The 17500-nt window shown below is 38.0% G+C and overlaps 1 pseudogene; it reads left to right on the forward strand.

The window, feature by feature from the left end:
• Positions 1-6326: 6326 nt before the first annotated feature.
• The window catches only part of LOC137650920 (alpha-crystallin B chain-like), a 13996-nt pseudogene continuing 2822 nt past the window's right edge, over positions 6327-17500 (forward strand).

Here is a 17500-nt window from a genome sequence, read left to right on the forward strand (position 1 = left end):
CCCTGCTAGCGGGAAAGTGGAAGCTCCGCCCTGCCAGCAGGATTGGAGCAGCCCCACGCTGCCAGTGGGAATTGGGGAGCCCTGTCATGCTGGTGAGAAGGGGGGAGCCCTGCCCCACCTGCTGGATGAGGGGAGCCCGCCATGCCAGCAGTAAGAGGGATGACCCGCCATGCCAGCAGTAAGAGGGAAGCCCCACCCTGCTATCGGGAAGGGGAAGCCCCGCACTGCAAGCGGGAAGGTTGGAGCCCGGTCCTGCCAGAGGAATGATGGGAGTCCCACTCTGCCAGCAGGAAGGTAGGAGCACTGCCCTGCCAGCTGGAAAGGGGGAGCCCAGCCCTACAAGCAGGAAGAGAGGCAGCAACCCCCTGCCAGTGGGAGTGGGGGAGGTCCACACTGCCAGTGGGAAGTGGGGAGCCCCGCCCAGCCAGCGGAAAGGGAGAGCCCTGCACTCTCAGCGGGAAGGGGGGAGGCCCTAAGAGGTAGTGGGAAGTAGGCAGCCCCGCCGAGCCAACAATATAGAGTTCCTGTATCTAGCTTATCTTTAAAAAAAACATGAAGGCCGTTTGGAAATCCCTAACAGGCTACAACATCTGAAATAGTCTTCAAAACTCCCCCAATTCATTTTTCGATTCCAATTACAACTAATGTACCTGTTTCTAGTGGACTGTAGGACAAAGGCCTCTGACACGTTATATCATGTCTGGTTTTTTTTCTGGCTCGATATAGTTAGATCATTATATTTTGTAGTTCTCCAGATACTTCAAGTGCTCTGTATAAAGATTTTCGCGATTTTTTTTTCTTTTTTTTTTAATCAACCAAGATATTTCATTTAACTGAAATAGTAATAAAGGAATGAGACATGAATTGTATAAAAAAAAAATAATCTGAGTGACACCATTTTTTATGGAGGCAGGCTTCACAATGCAAGTTTTTTTTATGGAGATTGTTATATCGTTATATCGAAGAATAAGAGAAATGGAATACAGTACTCCAAATGCCCTATCTCTGAATCCAGCTGATGAATATCTTGTCTTGGCTTCATGCAAATATCAAATAGTTCCGTATTGGAATGGTCCAGTGAAGGTGTTTCATGCTGCCGCTAGGGAAGATTTCTTTTCTGAAGGGATAGTGAGACGCTAGGAACTAATATTGATTGTCTAAGACGAGCACCGGAGGGGAAGGCCCTTCATTTTGAAAATAATGTGAATGTTTAATGAATATATGATTAAAGAATGAAAGAAACATCCACAAATGATAAAAAAAGAAATAGAGGAGCCAGAATTTTTAAAAACTTATATCTAACAAGACATGTCAGTGGATAGAGAAAGATCCTCACATAATAAAATCTGAAGAATGAGAGAAAATATCTAGGAATCCATGAGTATAGCTTCTAAAAGAGTGATTTAGTGATTAAAGGGACAATCAAACATTTATTTTCGAGATATTTTAATATTTGGTTTTCCCTTTCCCGCTAACTGTATCAGCTGTAGAAATTATGGTTCAACTACTATCTTAATAGGCGGAGGAGCTGGTAAGGATGGCTATTGCTCGAACACTCCGAACTAGAGCTTCACGGATAGTGATGTGTTTTTCGCTCGTTAAGCGCCCATATACCTAGAGTAATTCAACAAATCCAGAGCCCACATCCAACACCACATAGTTGTGGTAATTCGGGCACTTGATCACTGTAAATAGGGACTTTACCATACAGAGTTAAGCTTATTTGAATCAAGACTGAGCGAACGTTGTGCATGAAATTGATAAAAAGTCAGTTTCATCTCTGGACAATGTAATTTCTCAAGGAAAAGCTACTGGCAATTATATAATCATTGATAACTTGCAATCACGGTATTAGCTTGGGGAATAATTTTTTGCTTAGGCCATCTGTAAATTGTCTTTTTCAGACAATTTTTAGGAGAATACATTTTGGGAAAATAGGTATATCATAGTTTAATAACAAAATTTCGGAAAATACGTCGTTCTGAGACTAAAAAGCTTGTAAGTTTTATATGATTTGTCAATAAAACAAATTTCTGATATCCTTTGCCAGAATGTAATAACGTCCTTATTTACCTCCACTTATTTCCGATACTAAGTAATAAATTCTTATTATATTCAAGGTGTTATAAAGTCATCAGTATATATGGTATATATCACTGATTATCTATTATGCAATGGTGATATTTAAATTTCGTTACTTATCAAACTTCCAACAACAACAACCACTTTATTCTACTGCTGCTATCTTTTACAAATCAACTAATAATGAATACAGTTAAAAATATTTGTTAAAACACTAACGGTTATCAAATAATATTTAGGCAATGATACACTATCTTACAGGCTGTATCAAGGTTACTCATTTACCTTCTCTCCACCCCTCCTAAAACAGAACTGACTTCCTTATTTCCTCAGTGTCGGACTGGCTGGGCCAAGGGGTTGTGAGGTGGAGACTCCCCCCCCCCCCCCCCGGGACCCTTCCCTACAGAGTGTCCACTTGGCCCCTCCTACGAAAAAAGTAGTAATTGTATATATAATGCGTGTGTTTTGTATTTCCAGTGGATAGTTGAGACGTCAAATGATAATAAAGAATTGAAATATGGCAACTCGATTTGTAACTTTTGTATGCTTTTGCTAACAAAGACAGCCCTTTACTGTCTTTGGTTCGCTAAGGTTGGAGAAGGCTCCGCCCATTTCATAGAAGTAGTAAGAAGAGCAATACCTTGTCTGTTTTGTCATGGGAACGATAAAGACATTTAACGAAAGATATCCCACGAGTTTCGGCGTTCTTTTGATTCTAACTGCACCTAGCCACAGTTTATGACATCCTTAATATCCATGACCAGTATTTTCTGCTAGCCTTTTCAATTTCAAGTCGTAAACTTTGCAATTACTTGAATTCCCTGTGTGGTCATTTGTTTTGCGTAATTTAGTGCAGTTTATACGTTTTTCCTGCTGTGAATTATAACCTTTGGTGGAATGTTTTTCTGAACATTTCCTGCAGAATTTGTCATCAGTCTTAAACTTGCAATCTTTTTCAAAATGTCCATACCTCTGACAGTGGTAGTAGGTGATCACATGATACCTATCACCAACACTAACACCATTATCATGAATAGCCCTCTGAACTTCACAATCAAATTTCAACAAGTAGTGGGTAATTACACCTGTAGTACTTTTCTTGTTTACCAGGATTATTTTGTTCTCCCTGTTTTGGATATGGTCCACACACCGATTTCTTTGAATCAAACATATAATACTTCATCTTCTTCATTGTATACATTGCATATCATTATTTTATGTTTTAGTTTTCCCAATTTCTTCGTCTCGGTGTCGACAACCATGGTTTGAATCTTGTTTGATGCTTCCTCTCAGATCTCTTCGTCAGCAAATTTTACAACAACATTTCGATTTGAAGTTAACCTCGTATTAAGAATTGGAATGTCTTTAAGTACACGTTCGACCGCATTTTTCCTGTCAAAGATTTTAACTGATGCTTTAGTCGATTTAATTTCTAGTAGATTATTTTCCTTAACATTGTCAGCATATGTAAGTTTTTCTCGTTTTGGGTCCATCGGTGTTTGAAGTGTTAACTTAATTGCTTCCATATTCATCGATACAGTATATTATCAACTTTCTCATTGAGATCAATGGTCTGGGTGGAATGTGCCCGTCCGCAGTGAGTTCCGCAATTCGGTGTTCTAATTCAGTGATTTTCTCATCATTTACGTTTATATAAAGGTCTTTCAAATTCAATTCCTCTTCCATTTTCAATATAGCTGTCTTGGCCATTATGGCTTCCTCTACACAGGGGACAAATCCATCTCAAGCTTGTTACATCTTCATCAGTGATGTTTGCCTCTATAAACACACTTCTTGTGGTAGCACCTGTCACAGCCGAATCTTATCCACTTTTTTTGTCTCCTCTCAAAAATCCACACAGGGGACAACTGCTCAAGATTGACAGTTTCTTGTAGTGCCTGCAACATCACCATCTAGTGAGCTAATGATTGGGGGTTTTGGGTTGAGTCTATGGGCCTACTTGCTGAGTCATCAGCAGCCATTGCCTAGCTCTCCCTTGTCATATATATGTATATATATATATATATATATATGTATATATATATATATATATATATATATATATATATATATATATATATATATATATATATATATACATATATATATATATATATATATATATATATATATATATATATATATATATATATATATATATATATATATATATATATATATATATATATATATATATATATATATATATATATATAGGCCACTCTCTAGGGTATTGTCCTGCAAGCTAGGGCAATGACACTATCAATTGCGTCTGTCATTCATGATCGGCCTGTAAACCAATTGCACTGAAGAATTCATTGCCATGGAGTGGCATACGTAAGGAAATTCACAAATAACGAGGGCACTGTCTCTTTATATGTTAAGTGTCCTATAAAGTCCAAATTAGCGAGCAATGTAAGAGTTTAATGTGACTGAAGGCGTAAGTGTAGCTTCATAAAAAGAACAGTAGGCATTGAGCTTCAGTGTTGATTATTACAAACAAGTAAAACTAATCCGTATGTGTACAATGTTGTATATAATTAGAGTTAACAAAATTCTGGAACCGTATGTTGAAAAGGATAACAGTGAAAAGAAATGAGTGAAGTTATTTAATTCCTGTTAAAGACGAAGATATCAGATATTACCATAAATAGAAATAAAGATAGACCGGGTGATTACTTAAGCAAAAGTTCTCTGTTGCTGGGAGAGAGGACCAACTGATTGGCAGCAAAAGTTAAGAAAAATATCGTAACAAAATTCCCCTTGCGATTGTGAAGAAAGAAGATAAGAAACTTGGCGTCGATTGTAAAATGATCAAAGAATGATGAAGGGAAATTTTGAAGTGATTTTGGAGAAAGATAATTAATTTTGAACAAAAGGCTTGGTGAAAGGAAGACCTGTGTGAGCGGAATGCAATTGTCTAGTGCCTGTTGACAAGCAGTTCGAGTTTCAGAATTTTAGGTTTGAAGATTCCCGGTTATGACGTCATCGCCCTTCAAATCTCGCACCGATCAAGAAATATATTTTACATTATAGTGGTTTGTAGTTATTTTTCTGTAGCTATATAAGTGGTAATCCACTGGATCCTGTCTTTACCATAAAGGAATAGACACTGTAGTTAAAACCCTTGAACAAGTAGAAAGGTATTGGCACCACTCCCTATGGTTGGGCCAAAAACCGAATTTGCACTTTTGCAGATATATCTTGACTTTTCTTCCTGTAATTATTAAATGTCTGTATCAACTATTATTTCCAAGGTCACATTTTATGCTTTACTCTTTACCTCTGAAGTGCTAAAATAATCCCTTGATGTAAAAATATATCAACAGAGAAATATTAATTGGCAGAGTTCGTTTGGTTCATATTTGTGTTCAATAGACCTGTCGATCCTTTTTTATAGAAGGAAAATTTAAACATATAAACATTACACCTGTTCTAATACAAGACTTAATGCTATTAATATTCCGTATGTAATAAACAGAACGTATATATATATATATATATATATATATATATATATATATATATATATATATATATATATTTATGTGTGTGTGCGTATATATATATATATATATATATATATATATATATATATATATATATATATATATATATATATATTTATGTGTGTGTGCGTATGTATATATATATATATATATATATATATATATATATATATATATATATATATATATATATATATTTATGTGTTTGTGTGCGTATATATATATATATATATATATATATATATATATATATATATATATATATATATATATATATATATATATATATACATATATTTGTGTGTGCGTATATATATATATATATATATATATATATATATATATATATATATATATATATATATATATATATATATATATATATATATATATATATATTATATATATATATTCCTGTTACACTAAACGGCAACCTATCTGAAAACAACAACCTTCCACAAACTCTCCAAAACTAGTGTGCTGTAAATAGGAGGGGGGAAAAGGGGCGGAAAGGGTTGGATTAGTCTGTGTATGTGCGTGTGTGCGCGTGTGTCTGCATACCTATCTAAAAATTTAGCCGTCATATTTCACCGGTCGGATACACTAGGATACATATACTTATACATGGGATACGAATCTTGCTGTGATTCTAATCCATTGTTTTAGACAACACACGAACTCATATATCCATAAACCTATAAGAGAACATTAAAGTGTCTTTATCCTTGCAGAGAAATGTCTCGCCAAATCCCAATGATGTATCGCGACCCGTTCTTCCGAGAGTTTTTGGGAGACCCAGATATAATTGGTGATGAACGAGAGTCCGGCTTCGATCGTCCGTCCAAACTATTCGATCAGGTGAATCGATTGATATCCGGCAAGTTATGATCTGAGTTTTTATTATTATTATTATTATTATTATTATTATTATTATTATTATTATTATTATTATTAGCTAAGCTACAACTCTTGTTGGAAAAGCAGGATGCTATAAGCCCAAGGTCTCCAACACAGAAATATAACCCATTGAGAAAATGATATAAGGAAATAAGGAATTAAATAGACTGCAAGAAAATTAATGAACAATTAAAATGAAATATTTCAAGAACAGTACAAGTATCAAAATAAATCTTCGATAAATAGAAGCAGATGAAACTGGGCAGGATTCGCTTAGTAATGTCATTTTCCTTGTAATATATATATATATATATATATATATATATATATATATATATATATATATATATATATATATATATATATATATATATATATATATATATATATATATATATATATATATATATATATATATATATATATATATATATATATATATATATATATATATATATATATATATATATATATATATATATATATATATATATATATATATATATATATATATATATATATATATATATATATATATAGGATTTTGAGCGAAGCGAAAAATCTATTTTTTGGTGAGATGGCCATGTCATCCTGATGGAAGTTCCTTTAAGTAGCTTCCTAAGGGATATATGTACTACAGTGATATTCCCAGAGAATTTTACCTTTAGGTATCCAGAATTCTAACTCCTGGCGCGAATATCCTTAAAATTTCTCCAAAAGTATCGCATAATATCAGCGGACGCGTTCTTGACACGCCTCCAAGCAATCTGCACCCCAAACAGCATTTTGGCTTTGATGAGGATGTGGCAAAAGGGAGCCGTCCAAAGGCTCTCCTCGCTCTCGTAATACTCTTAGGAATACAACAGCCCCATTCCCACTACGGCGGACATTCCTTGTAGCATTGAGCGTGGTGCTACAGATACACTACCACAGGAGGGATACTGTGAAGATCTTTTCTTTTAGAAGAGATGGGTGGGTCCATCAGGACAACATGGCCATCTCACCAAAAAATAGATTTTTCGCTTCGCTCAAAATCCGTTTTTTGGGCTCAAGCCATGTCGTTGTGATGGAAGCATACCAGAGCATTAGTGTATCTGTGGATTTTTAATCAGTGCCTTAACCTTATAGCAACCTTTTCTATGGTCATGGGGACCACATGAGACAAGGGACGTTACCGTTATTCGTCCCCATCACTAATCATAACCAATGTTAGTGCTTCCTGCCTCCTACAGGGAAGAGTCATTCTAGACAGTAGAAAAGGGATCTTGAGGTTAACATACAAAGTATGACCAAACATAAGTACACACTGAATATACAAATAGTCTCATAATTGTATATTTGCTAAAATAGCATCAGTGTCTCTTATATCTGTTATTTGATGCATACAAATATATGAGGGATACTTACTTTGGTAAGTTGAAGAACTCTGGCATGTATACATACAATTGTCTAGCGAAGGTGGACGCACTACATTCTAATAGACATTTATTACTAATAAATGACTAAAAGAAGTTCAGTAAAACGTATGTAGTATGACAATGGGATTATACCTGTAACATGTACAGAGACTGTATTTCCTTCTTGAAGGAAGAAATGATGAGTGCCACTCTCAGACTGAAGAAAATTATAAAACAATTTCTCTTCATAATTCCTGTACTGGTTACTTCTATCTGCACTGTGTACTTCGTACACCGGCACTAGTGCTATCTGTATAATTCCACACCTGGGATTTTGAACAGAGCCAGTGTTATCATGGTAACACTTAATTAAAAGAAGTCACACCTAAGAAGGGTGACATCTTCTCCCTTTAATTGACATTCCCAGTCAATTAGCTGTTCATCGTAGAATTAGACGGCCGGTTAAATATTCTACCTGGCGACACCACATATTGCTTCAGATCATGGATTTGTCAAGCAGAGTGTATGTAGAACACTCTGGATGATTCTCATCCGTTACATGTGCGAGGACATGTGAGGTCCCAAACCAAAAACTGTTTACTACAGTAATTAGGGGGCAGGTTTTAATACACTACCTGCCGTCACTACGAAGTGTTTCAGTTCATGCACTGGTTTTGCATAGTGTTTGTAAAACACTCTGGATGATTTCCATCCAGTGTATGAACGAAGGCGCTCAAAGTCCATATACTGAAAGAAGTTCAGTGATGAAGCAATCTTTCTCGAATCATGACTTGTGGGAGTACTGTCCGGATCCGCTCTACGAATAAAGTAGGTGAGCTTCGCCCTTAGTTGTTTTAGGGATAAATTTGATCCAGAAGTTTCTCCTTTAAAGAGCTGTCCTCCCCTGAAGTCTGAAGTTCTACGAAGATATACCTTTAGACACTCTACAGGACATAGAGAGACATCTTCCTTCAGAGGGCAGATTCTCCAGGGACCCCACCTCTTAGTGGGTAGCTGGTTTTTAGCGAGAAAGGATGGATCAGGAAATAGATTCAGTTCTCCCACTTCCGTGAACTGAATGTGACCCTCATCTCTGGATAGGGCCACTATTTCACTAACTCTAGCCCCGGAGGCGATAGCGAATAGAAAAATAACCTTTAGGGTTAGATCCTTAAGAGAACAATCTTCATTGTTCACAGATGAGGCATAATGTAAGACCTTGTCCAAAGACCAAGAGATGGGCTTTGGTGGTACCGCTGGCTTAAGCCTAGCACATGCCTTCGGAATCTTATTAAAGATTTCATTCGCCAGATCCACTTGAAAGGTATATAGGAGAGGCCTAGTCAAGGCTGACTTGCACGTATTTATCGTATTGGCCGCCAGACATTGGCTATGAAGGTGGACAAAGAAGGACAGAAAGAAGTTCATTGGAATTTCTGTCAGTCCTTTTGCTTTGACAAATGCAACCCACTTTTTCCAGGAAGACTCATATTGTCTTCTAGTTGACTTGGCCTTGTATTCTTCTAAGAATTCTATATTGCCTTTTAAGATCCCAAACCTTTTTCTAACCGCTAGAGCGAGAAAATCATGAAATGCAGGGTTTGGGTTCTCTTTGATAAAACAAAGGCAGTTAATATCTGAATCTTCGGAAATATACCTAGGGTCAGAGCTAGGACCAGCCTCATCTAGTCTATCAGCCCCACTAGAGGATCCTCGTATGGGGCTATATAGCGAGGTAGTTTCTTGAAGACGCTCGTGATGAAGAGGTCGAATTGCAGTTCTGGGACTTGTTCCCATCTGGGAGGGAATATGTCTTTGCCCATAGACTATTCCAACTCTATCGGTTTGTATCGAAATAGATTATCCACCGTCACATCGTGGATCAGTTGTAAACGAACTGCTGGTAGGTGCCGTCCCTTTAAGAGAGGGATGGGTAACTTCCCCATGACTGAATGAGACGTTCGAATCTGACGTCTTATTATCGCTTCGGTGTCCCAGATCAGTCGTAGGGAGCTTGATCTATGTGGAGGGGGCTTCCCTACCCATGAAAGGACCAGCAGAGTCTTGGGACTTTCGTGCTCTAATTTCTGTTAGAGAAGCGATTAAAGAGGGACCGATCTCGGTCTTTTTTTTTATCTCTTCAAGCGTTTGATGCGTGTTTTCTCCAAGCTCTTAACGCATCCTTCCGGTGTGTCCTTAGCACCAGGACTGTCACTATAGCGAACTGGGGAAAGTTTAGCTCTTTTTCCTGTTGGCGTTTTGGTATTCTGACTGAATACCTGAGTCTCTTGACAGACCTCACGAGTTCCTTTTATATTTCCAAAGGAGAGGAGAGTTGATGTGACTGAGGGCTTTGATGGTTTTTTAAACATCGAAACCCCTGAGCTGGAGAAAGTCGTGGATCAGTTGTAAACGAACTGCTGGTAGGTGCCGTCCCTTTAAGAGAGGGATGGGTAACTTCCCCATGACTGAATGAGACGTTCGAATCTGACGTCTTATTATCGCTTCGGTGTCCCAGATCAGTCGTAGGGAGCTTGATCTATGTGGAGGGGGCTTCCCTACCCATGAAAGGACCAGCAGAGTCTTGGGACTTTCGTGCTCTAATTTCTGTTAGAGAAGCGATTAAAGAGGGACCGATCTCGGTCTTTTTTTTTATCTCTTCAAGCGTTTGATGCGTGTTTTCTCCAAGCTCTTAACGCATCCTTCCGGTGTGTCCTTAGCACCAGGACTGTCACTATAGCGAACTGGGGAAAGTTTAGCTCTTTTTCCTGTTGGCATTTTGGTATTCTGACTGAATACCTGAGTCTCTTGACAGACCTCACGAGTTCCTTTTATATTTCCAAAGGAGAGGAGAGTTGATGTGACTGAGGGCTTTGATGGTTTTTTAAACATCGAAACCCCTGAGCTGGAGAAAGTCGAGACTTCTAGAAGCCTATCTTGCATCCGTGATGTCCCAGGAACTGGGTCATCTCTTAAATGCCATTGGCCGGACACTTCGGGTGTTGCCCACTCCAGCCTTTTGATCAGGTATATTAATACCTGAACTATTTCTAGGCTTGAATTTGACGTGACTAAGTTCGTCAATCCTTTGAAGATACTTAGAACTGTGAGTCTGACACGTATCTTCCTTAGGATGAATGTTACTCCCTGTAACATGAATTCTAGATAGGAGGAAGGGGGGTTGGTTGACTGGAAGGTTCCGAAGGACACCTTTCAGGTCTGACAAAACTACGAACACCCTTAATTGGAACAAGGTTCATATGTTCAGAAGGATTAACATTCAGAACTTGCTGTTTTTTATGAACTTGTTGAGTGGTGACAAGTTCAAAATGGCTCATTGATATCTTGAGTCCTTCTCGTGAACACGAAACAGCCTTCCCTGGAACTCGATGAGCTAAAGTTTTCTTAATACCTGTATGCTCTATAGCTCTCAGGTATACTCCTCCAGGAGGGTTTTGAACTGTAGGAGAAGGTAAGGAAATGATGGTAGGGACATTTCTGTTTCCTATCAATGGCTCATCTTGAATAGACTTTGGACCAAAGGATCGAAGGTCCTGCGATCCTGAGGGAAAGTTCCTCCTAGCCGAAGCGTCTTTATGCTTCGAGTAGTCAGTAGGCTTAGACTTTTGACCATCTGCCTGCAGCATCGTGGTCACTGGAATAGTGGGATGTTGTTGAGCAGCCCGGATATTTCCAGCATTTCCAATCTTCTTTTTAGGTTGGGGGACCCACAACCACAGAAGATTTTCTCTTTGAAGGAATGCCCCATTTTTGGAGAAGACCTATGTTCTCCATAGTGGGGTTCTTAATTACTTCCTTAGTGACCTCGTGTGGGAAGAGGTTTTTACCCCAGATTTTGGAAGATATTAACTTCCTTGTTTCGTGTTTTACTGTTGCATCAGCGAACACAAACTCTCTACATGCTCTCCTAGCCTTCATAAAGGCGTAAAGGTCCTTCACCAAGATAGTCATATGCATTTTGGCTATGACCCTGAGTATGTCTGGGGTACTCTTGTAGGTTGAACACAACTCCATGTAGTTTTGTAGAGAAAGGGATGTCGCAAGTCTCTCCTTTGAATCCTGTTCATTACACAAGAGCAACTCAGACAATTTAGGGAGACATACCTTGAATTGTCGACTTGCGACGTCCTTGTCTAATTTTCCTACTGAAAATGTCAAATGGACTTCCTTCCAATCCTTTTCCTGTCCGGGAAAAGCTGGTGACAAAGGCTTGCACTCATCGAGTGTGGGACATGGCTTACCCGCCTCTACCGCTTTGGCAACAGAAGTAAATGCCTTCCCCATAAAGGGGAATGAGAGTGAAGTAGGAGCAAGAAATAAAGGGTGTCCGTTATTCAGTGAGAATACCTTCGACTCTGAATAACCCGCCTTTCTTAGACTACCTGAAAGGATAGTCTGTGCCTTATAATGGTCAAGAATCAAGACCTCCTTTAGTTCCGTTCCTTTTCTTGACTTTGGTTCGTACTTCAGTTGAACCTAACAATTAGGGAAAGCATCAAAGGTTGGCCAAAATTGAATTTTGTCCAAAGGAACAGCACATATTTTCTCTGAGATGCAGAGATTGCCATTTGAAATCGGCATCTGCTCCGCGAACCTCCAGGGATTGGTTATGGAGCATGTTGGTAGGTCTTGATTCATGGGTCGTTTGACTGACCCCTGGGAAGTGACAAGAGAAACTTTACGAGGATCTATCTTGCATTTTACTTCCTGCTTTTCGTTTTGTCTACGAAAGCTCTCTATTTGATTCTTCAGTTGGATACATAATTGTACCACATTATCCAAATTAGGGGTAGAAGACGAAGATGTCGACATCGATGGCTCTAAAGGCGGCACAGGTGGAGGAAATTCCGACGCAACATTTTCCTCTACTACCTTGGGGCATTTCTTGCCCTTAATTCCAAAGGTTTTCTGGCCGTCAGGGGATGCAGTTAACTCCTGAGGCACTACTGTTTCCTCACTTGCTTCCGGAAATTGTAGCTTACTCATCCCATCATTAGGTAGGAAAGGTCCCGGAGAGATCTTTTGAAAGCCTCTCACCCAGTTGCGTAATTTTTATTGAGCTGTATCCCTAGTCACTGTAGACTTGGGATTTTCAAAACCTTCGGACATTAATGTCCGACATATATTGCAAACCTGTGGGTTCCAATAATGTAGGGATCCGGAAATAATATTGCATGGGGCATAAAACCTGTAAGTATTATGACCTTAAAAATACTTACTCTTGGCCTTGCAGTGGACTGCAGCACAAGGTATCTGGTGTTCCTCCTGTAAAGAAAGGAAAACCAAATGAGTATACAATGGATAATCTCCTTGACAATCAACATGCAAATGTCCTTTACAATAGAGTAGCTTAGGATAGTAAGCTACAAAGGGATAGTAGGAGATACATACTTGTGTACCCCTGTGAGCATATGCTGTTGCCTCCCCTCAGTATTAACTACATGGAGATTTCTCTATAGAGTAACTTCAAGTAGAAGGACTCTTACCCCTAGGGGTAGAGAAATATCAAATCACTGTCCCAAAATAATGTTAATACTGTGAGGTCAGGATGACTGATTCTCGATCAGAATATTGAAGAAAACTATTCATTCAATATATGAACGGTACCAGCAGAATGCTCGTACAAGGGTACCCAAGGTATGTCAGAAAATACTACTGTATGATAGTACTGTAGTTTTCTAATTGCAGTAAGTCTATATTGCTATTCAATGACTACCGTACATCATGTATTGTAGTCTAGTCATTATGCTGCCTTCATAGTAGCATATGACAGTATGGTCCATCTAGCATGAAGCCAGCTGGACTAGGAAAATAAAGACATATATTTGTATATCCCAGGCAGCCTATTTGCTATAGTCTTCCTACTATATTAAAATATAGAGTTTCCTGATCAGGGACACTCAAGGAAAAAGGCTCCACACTTTAAGGGTCAGGAGTGTATTACTCCTGCCTTGAAGTGTTTAATATTGTAGGGTAATCCTAATACTGATTTCTAATCAGGATATTGAAGAAATCATATTCATTCAATATAGGATTGGGCTCAGCAAATGCCTGTGCTGGATATCCAAAATGTATTGGAAATAACTACTAATATAAACTATATAGTAGTTTTCTATCTGCAGTATATTCTATAATGCAGATATACTGGCTACCTTTATAAAATATACAGTAGTTCAGCCGGCATGTAGCTGGCATAGCTAGGTCTTGCTGGCATACCCGGCATGCTAGCTAGAGAGAGAGAGAGAGAGAGAGAGATAGCATGGAAAAAAGGCTACTCCTTACTGTGAATGTATACAGTAATTAAGGATGTAAACGTCTAATTTGACTGCCTTTTTCCAGAAAGAAGGTTCTAATAGAAGGGGAGAATGTACCATTCAGGCTTCCATGCAGTTACAGTACTATTGCCGACAAGGTACCGCCGATACACTGCCGGCCGGCAAGTCCAGCAGTACCAGTACAGTTGGCGTGCTGCCAACTGAGTCAGCACTATCTGTGCCAGCCTGGCCGTCAGTACCCCGGCAACAGGACCTGTAGCAGCAGTCCAAGGGAGGACTGAAGAACCTTGGGAACAGAAGGGACTTCCCTCTCACGGCCATTATGGTCGCCGGCAGCCATCTTGGCTGCCGACTGGGCCGGCATTTGCCGACAGATGATGTGGTTGGTGGCAGTATGCTCTGCCGTCAGCCAAAGACATGACTAGAGAGGGAGTCTGGCTGGCTCCGGCAACCTACCAGCAAAGGTAAGGTTGCAAGATGCTGGCCTAAAGAAAGACAATGGCTCAGCCATCAAGAGAGGACAGAGGGGTAGGGAACAGGGCCCTGTAACCAGTGTGAAAGGAACTGGCAAAAATTGTCAGTCCTACCACCTGTAAAAGAAACTCTGTTTCAGTATCGGCAGAATCCCAGGGAACAGGAGAGACTCAGTTCTCCAACCCAGAGATTGCCGACACAGTTAAGGGGATGGTGGCGCTGCCGCCTCCTCTCAACAAAGAAGAAACAGAGTTCCAGTGCCACGTATCCTAAGCTAAAGAAAATCACTCTTCAGCCCTGAGAACTGTGGCATAGGACTAGTCTTTTAGTCGCAAGAAGATGGTATCCTACCATAACTTCAAGTGCAGCTAATGAGGGCTAACCTCCATTACCGGCCACCTGGCCGGCAGGGGAATGATGGTATCCTACAACCCATTCGCCCTGCCGGCAGGTCGCCGACATAAAACTAAATACTCTGAGATTCTGACTAATCCCAAAACCTGATGGTATACCACAACCAACGGTTAAGGGAAGAGGCAGGACAATCCCTAAGTTAACCATGTCTGAATAAAATTCAAGGCACGGCTATTAGGAGTTGTAGCCTGAGGCTACACTCAGAGGGAAAGAGATTACCCTTAAGTCTCCAAAGAGATGTGTAATGTTTCATAACATTCTAGGAGGTATCAGTCTCCACTGAATGAAAACAATACACGAGAGTAACCGGGGAAAGTCTGAACAAATAGTAAAACGTCTAGGTAAGGTTACCTAGGCTATACGAGATCTCGGTTACCTAAATCACCGAAACTCTAACTATACGATCGACAGAGAAAAGGGGAAAACAAAAATTATGCACATTATCAAACTTACAAGAATAATTGCCTAAATAGCTAAATAATTAAAATAATTAAATAAAGCTATTAAAAACTGGAAGTCGTTCTGCCATCTAAATAACACATGCTAAACGAACGATGGCGCCATGACGCCTCCAGTAACTTGCCTAGCTCATAAACACAATAAAATACTCTAATTTCATTGTGAAACAGGAGCTAAAATATACTCATAGTAAAGACCCGATACTCAACTTTCCAGAGGCGGAAGAAGATGGAGAAAGCATAATAATAATCCTGTAAAATGATCGAAAAGTTAGAACACCAGGAAATATCACCGAGCGAGATCGATACAAAAAAAGGAAAGTCCGCCGTAGTGGGAATGGCGCTGTTGTATTCCCAAAAGTATTACGAGAGTGGGGAGAGCCTTTGGACGGCTCCCTTTTGCCACATCCTCCTCGAAGCCAAAATGCTGTTTGGGGTGCAGATTGCTATGGAGGCGTGTCAAGCATGCGTCCGCTGATATTATGCGATATCCTTTGGAGAAATTTTAAGGATATTCGCGCCAGGAGTTAGAATTCTGGGTACCTAAAGGTAAAATTCTCTGGGAATATCACTCTAGTACATATATCCCTTAGGAAGCTACTTTAAGGAACTTCCATCACGACGACATGGCTTGAGCCTAAAAATATATATTTATACAGTATATACATAGTGTATATATATATATATATATATATATATATATATATATATATATATATATATATATATATATATATATATATATATATATATATATATATATATATATTCCTGGCCGGACACAAGCTCTTGTCTTTGTGTGATTTCGCCTGGGGCTCTGATCCCGAGGTCGTTAAGAGAATCCAGACATTAATGTATCAAAAATATATATGGCTTATTTGAATATGAAAAACATGTCTAAATGTGCAAAATTTATCACACACACACACACACACACACATATATATATATATATATATATATATATATATATATATATATATATATATATATATATATATATATATATATGTGCGTGTGTGTGTCTGTATATATGTATACACACACACACATATATATATATATATATATATATATATATATATATATATATATATATATATATATCTATATATATACATTATATATATACACACACACACACACATATATATATATATATATATATATATATATATATATATATGTATATATGTGTGTGTGTTTGTGTGTGTGTGTGTTTGTGAACGTATTTACTAACCAAGTATTATCAACCCCTAGAATGTTACTATTCTCTAATTATGTAGTAATGAGGAAACAGATCAATGTAATTACCATCTGCCGCATAAGAATTGTACAGTAGGTATAGAAAATGGGATATACAAGATTTAGTTTTCAAAAAGAATTATAATTTGAGGTTATTCACACTGCAAGATAAACTGAAATACCTTGCAGATGAAACTACTTTCTTTTTGCATAGGTGACTTAATTTTTTGTGATTCTTCTGGCTTTTAAAATTCTATGTTTATTTTCATTTTCATTTTATTCAATTAATGAAGAATTCGAAGGAAAATATTATCTTATTTTAAAGATATTTCATAATTTAGTCACCCATAACTTCCATGTACTTGGTTCACCAACCAGGGAAAAATATACGACATTAGGTTGAATGTTTATTGATCACGCAATATTACTCTTTTTTTTTTTCCACATGACATTATTTCGGAAGCGGAATGTCCACTGATGATGTTTTCATGTCATCCTCACCGATGTACACCAGATGTCGCCGCCCTCCAAAGGAGAGATCTGGAGTCTCACAAGTTACAGAAGAAAAAAACAAGTTTGTGCTAAGATTATTATTATTATTATTATTATTATTATTATTATTATTATTATTATTATTATAGTAATCATCATCATTATTATTATTATTATTATTATTATTATTATTATTATTATTATTATTATTATTATTATTATTATCATCATCATCA

This window comes from Palaemon carinicauda, chromosome 12 (assembly GCF_036898095.1).
Source record: "Palaemon carinicauda isolate YSFRI2023 chromosome 12, ASM3689809v2, whole genome shotgun sequence".
In the NCBI taxonomy this organism is placed as follows: domain Eukaryota; kingdom Metazoa; phylum Arthropoda; class Malacostraca; order Decapoda; family Palaemonidae; genus Palaemon; species Palaemon carinicauda.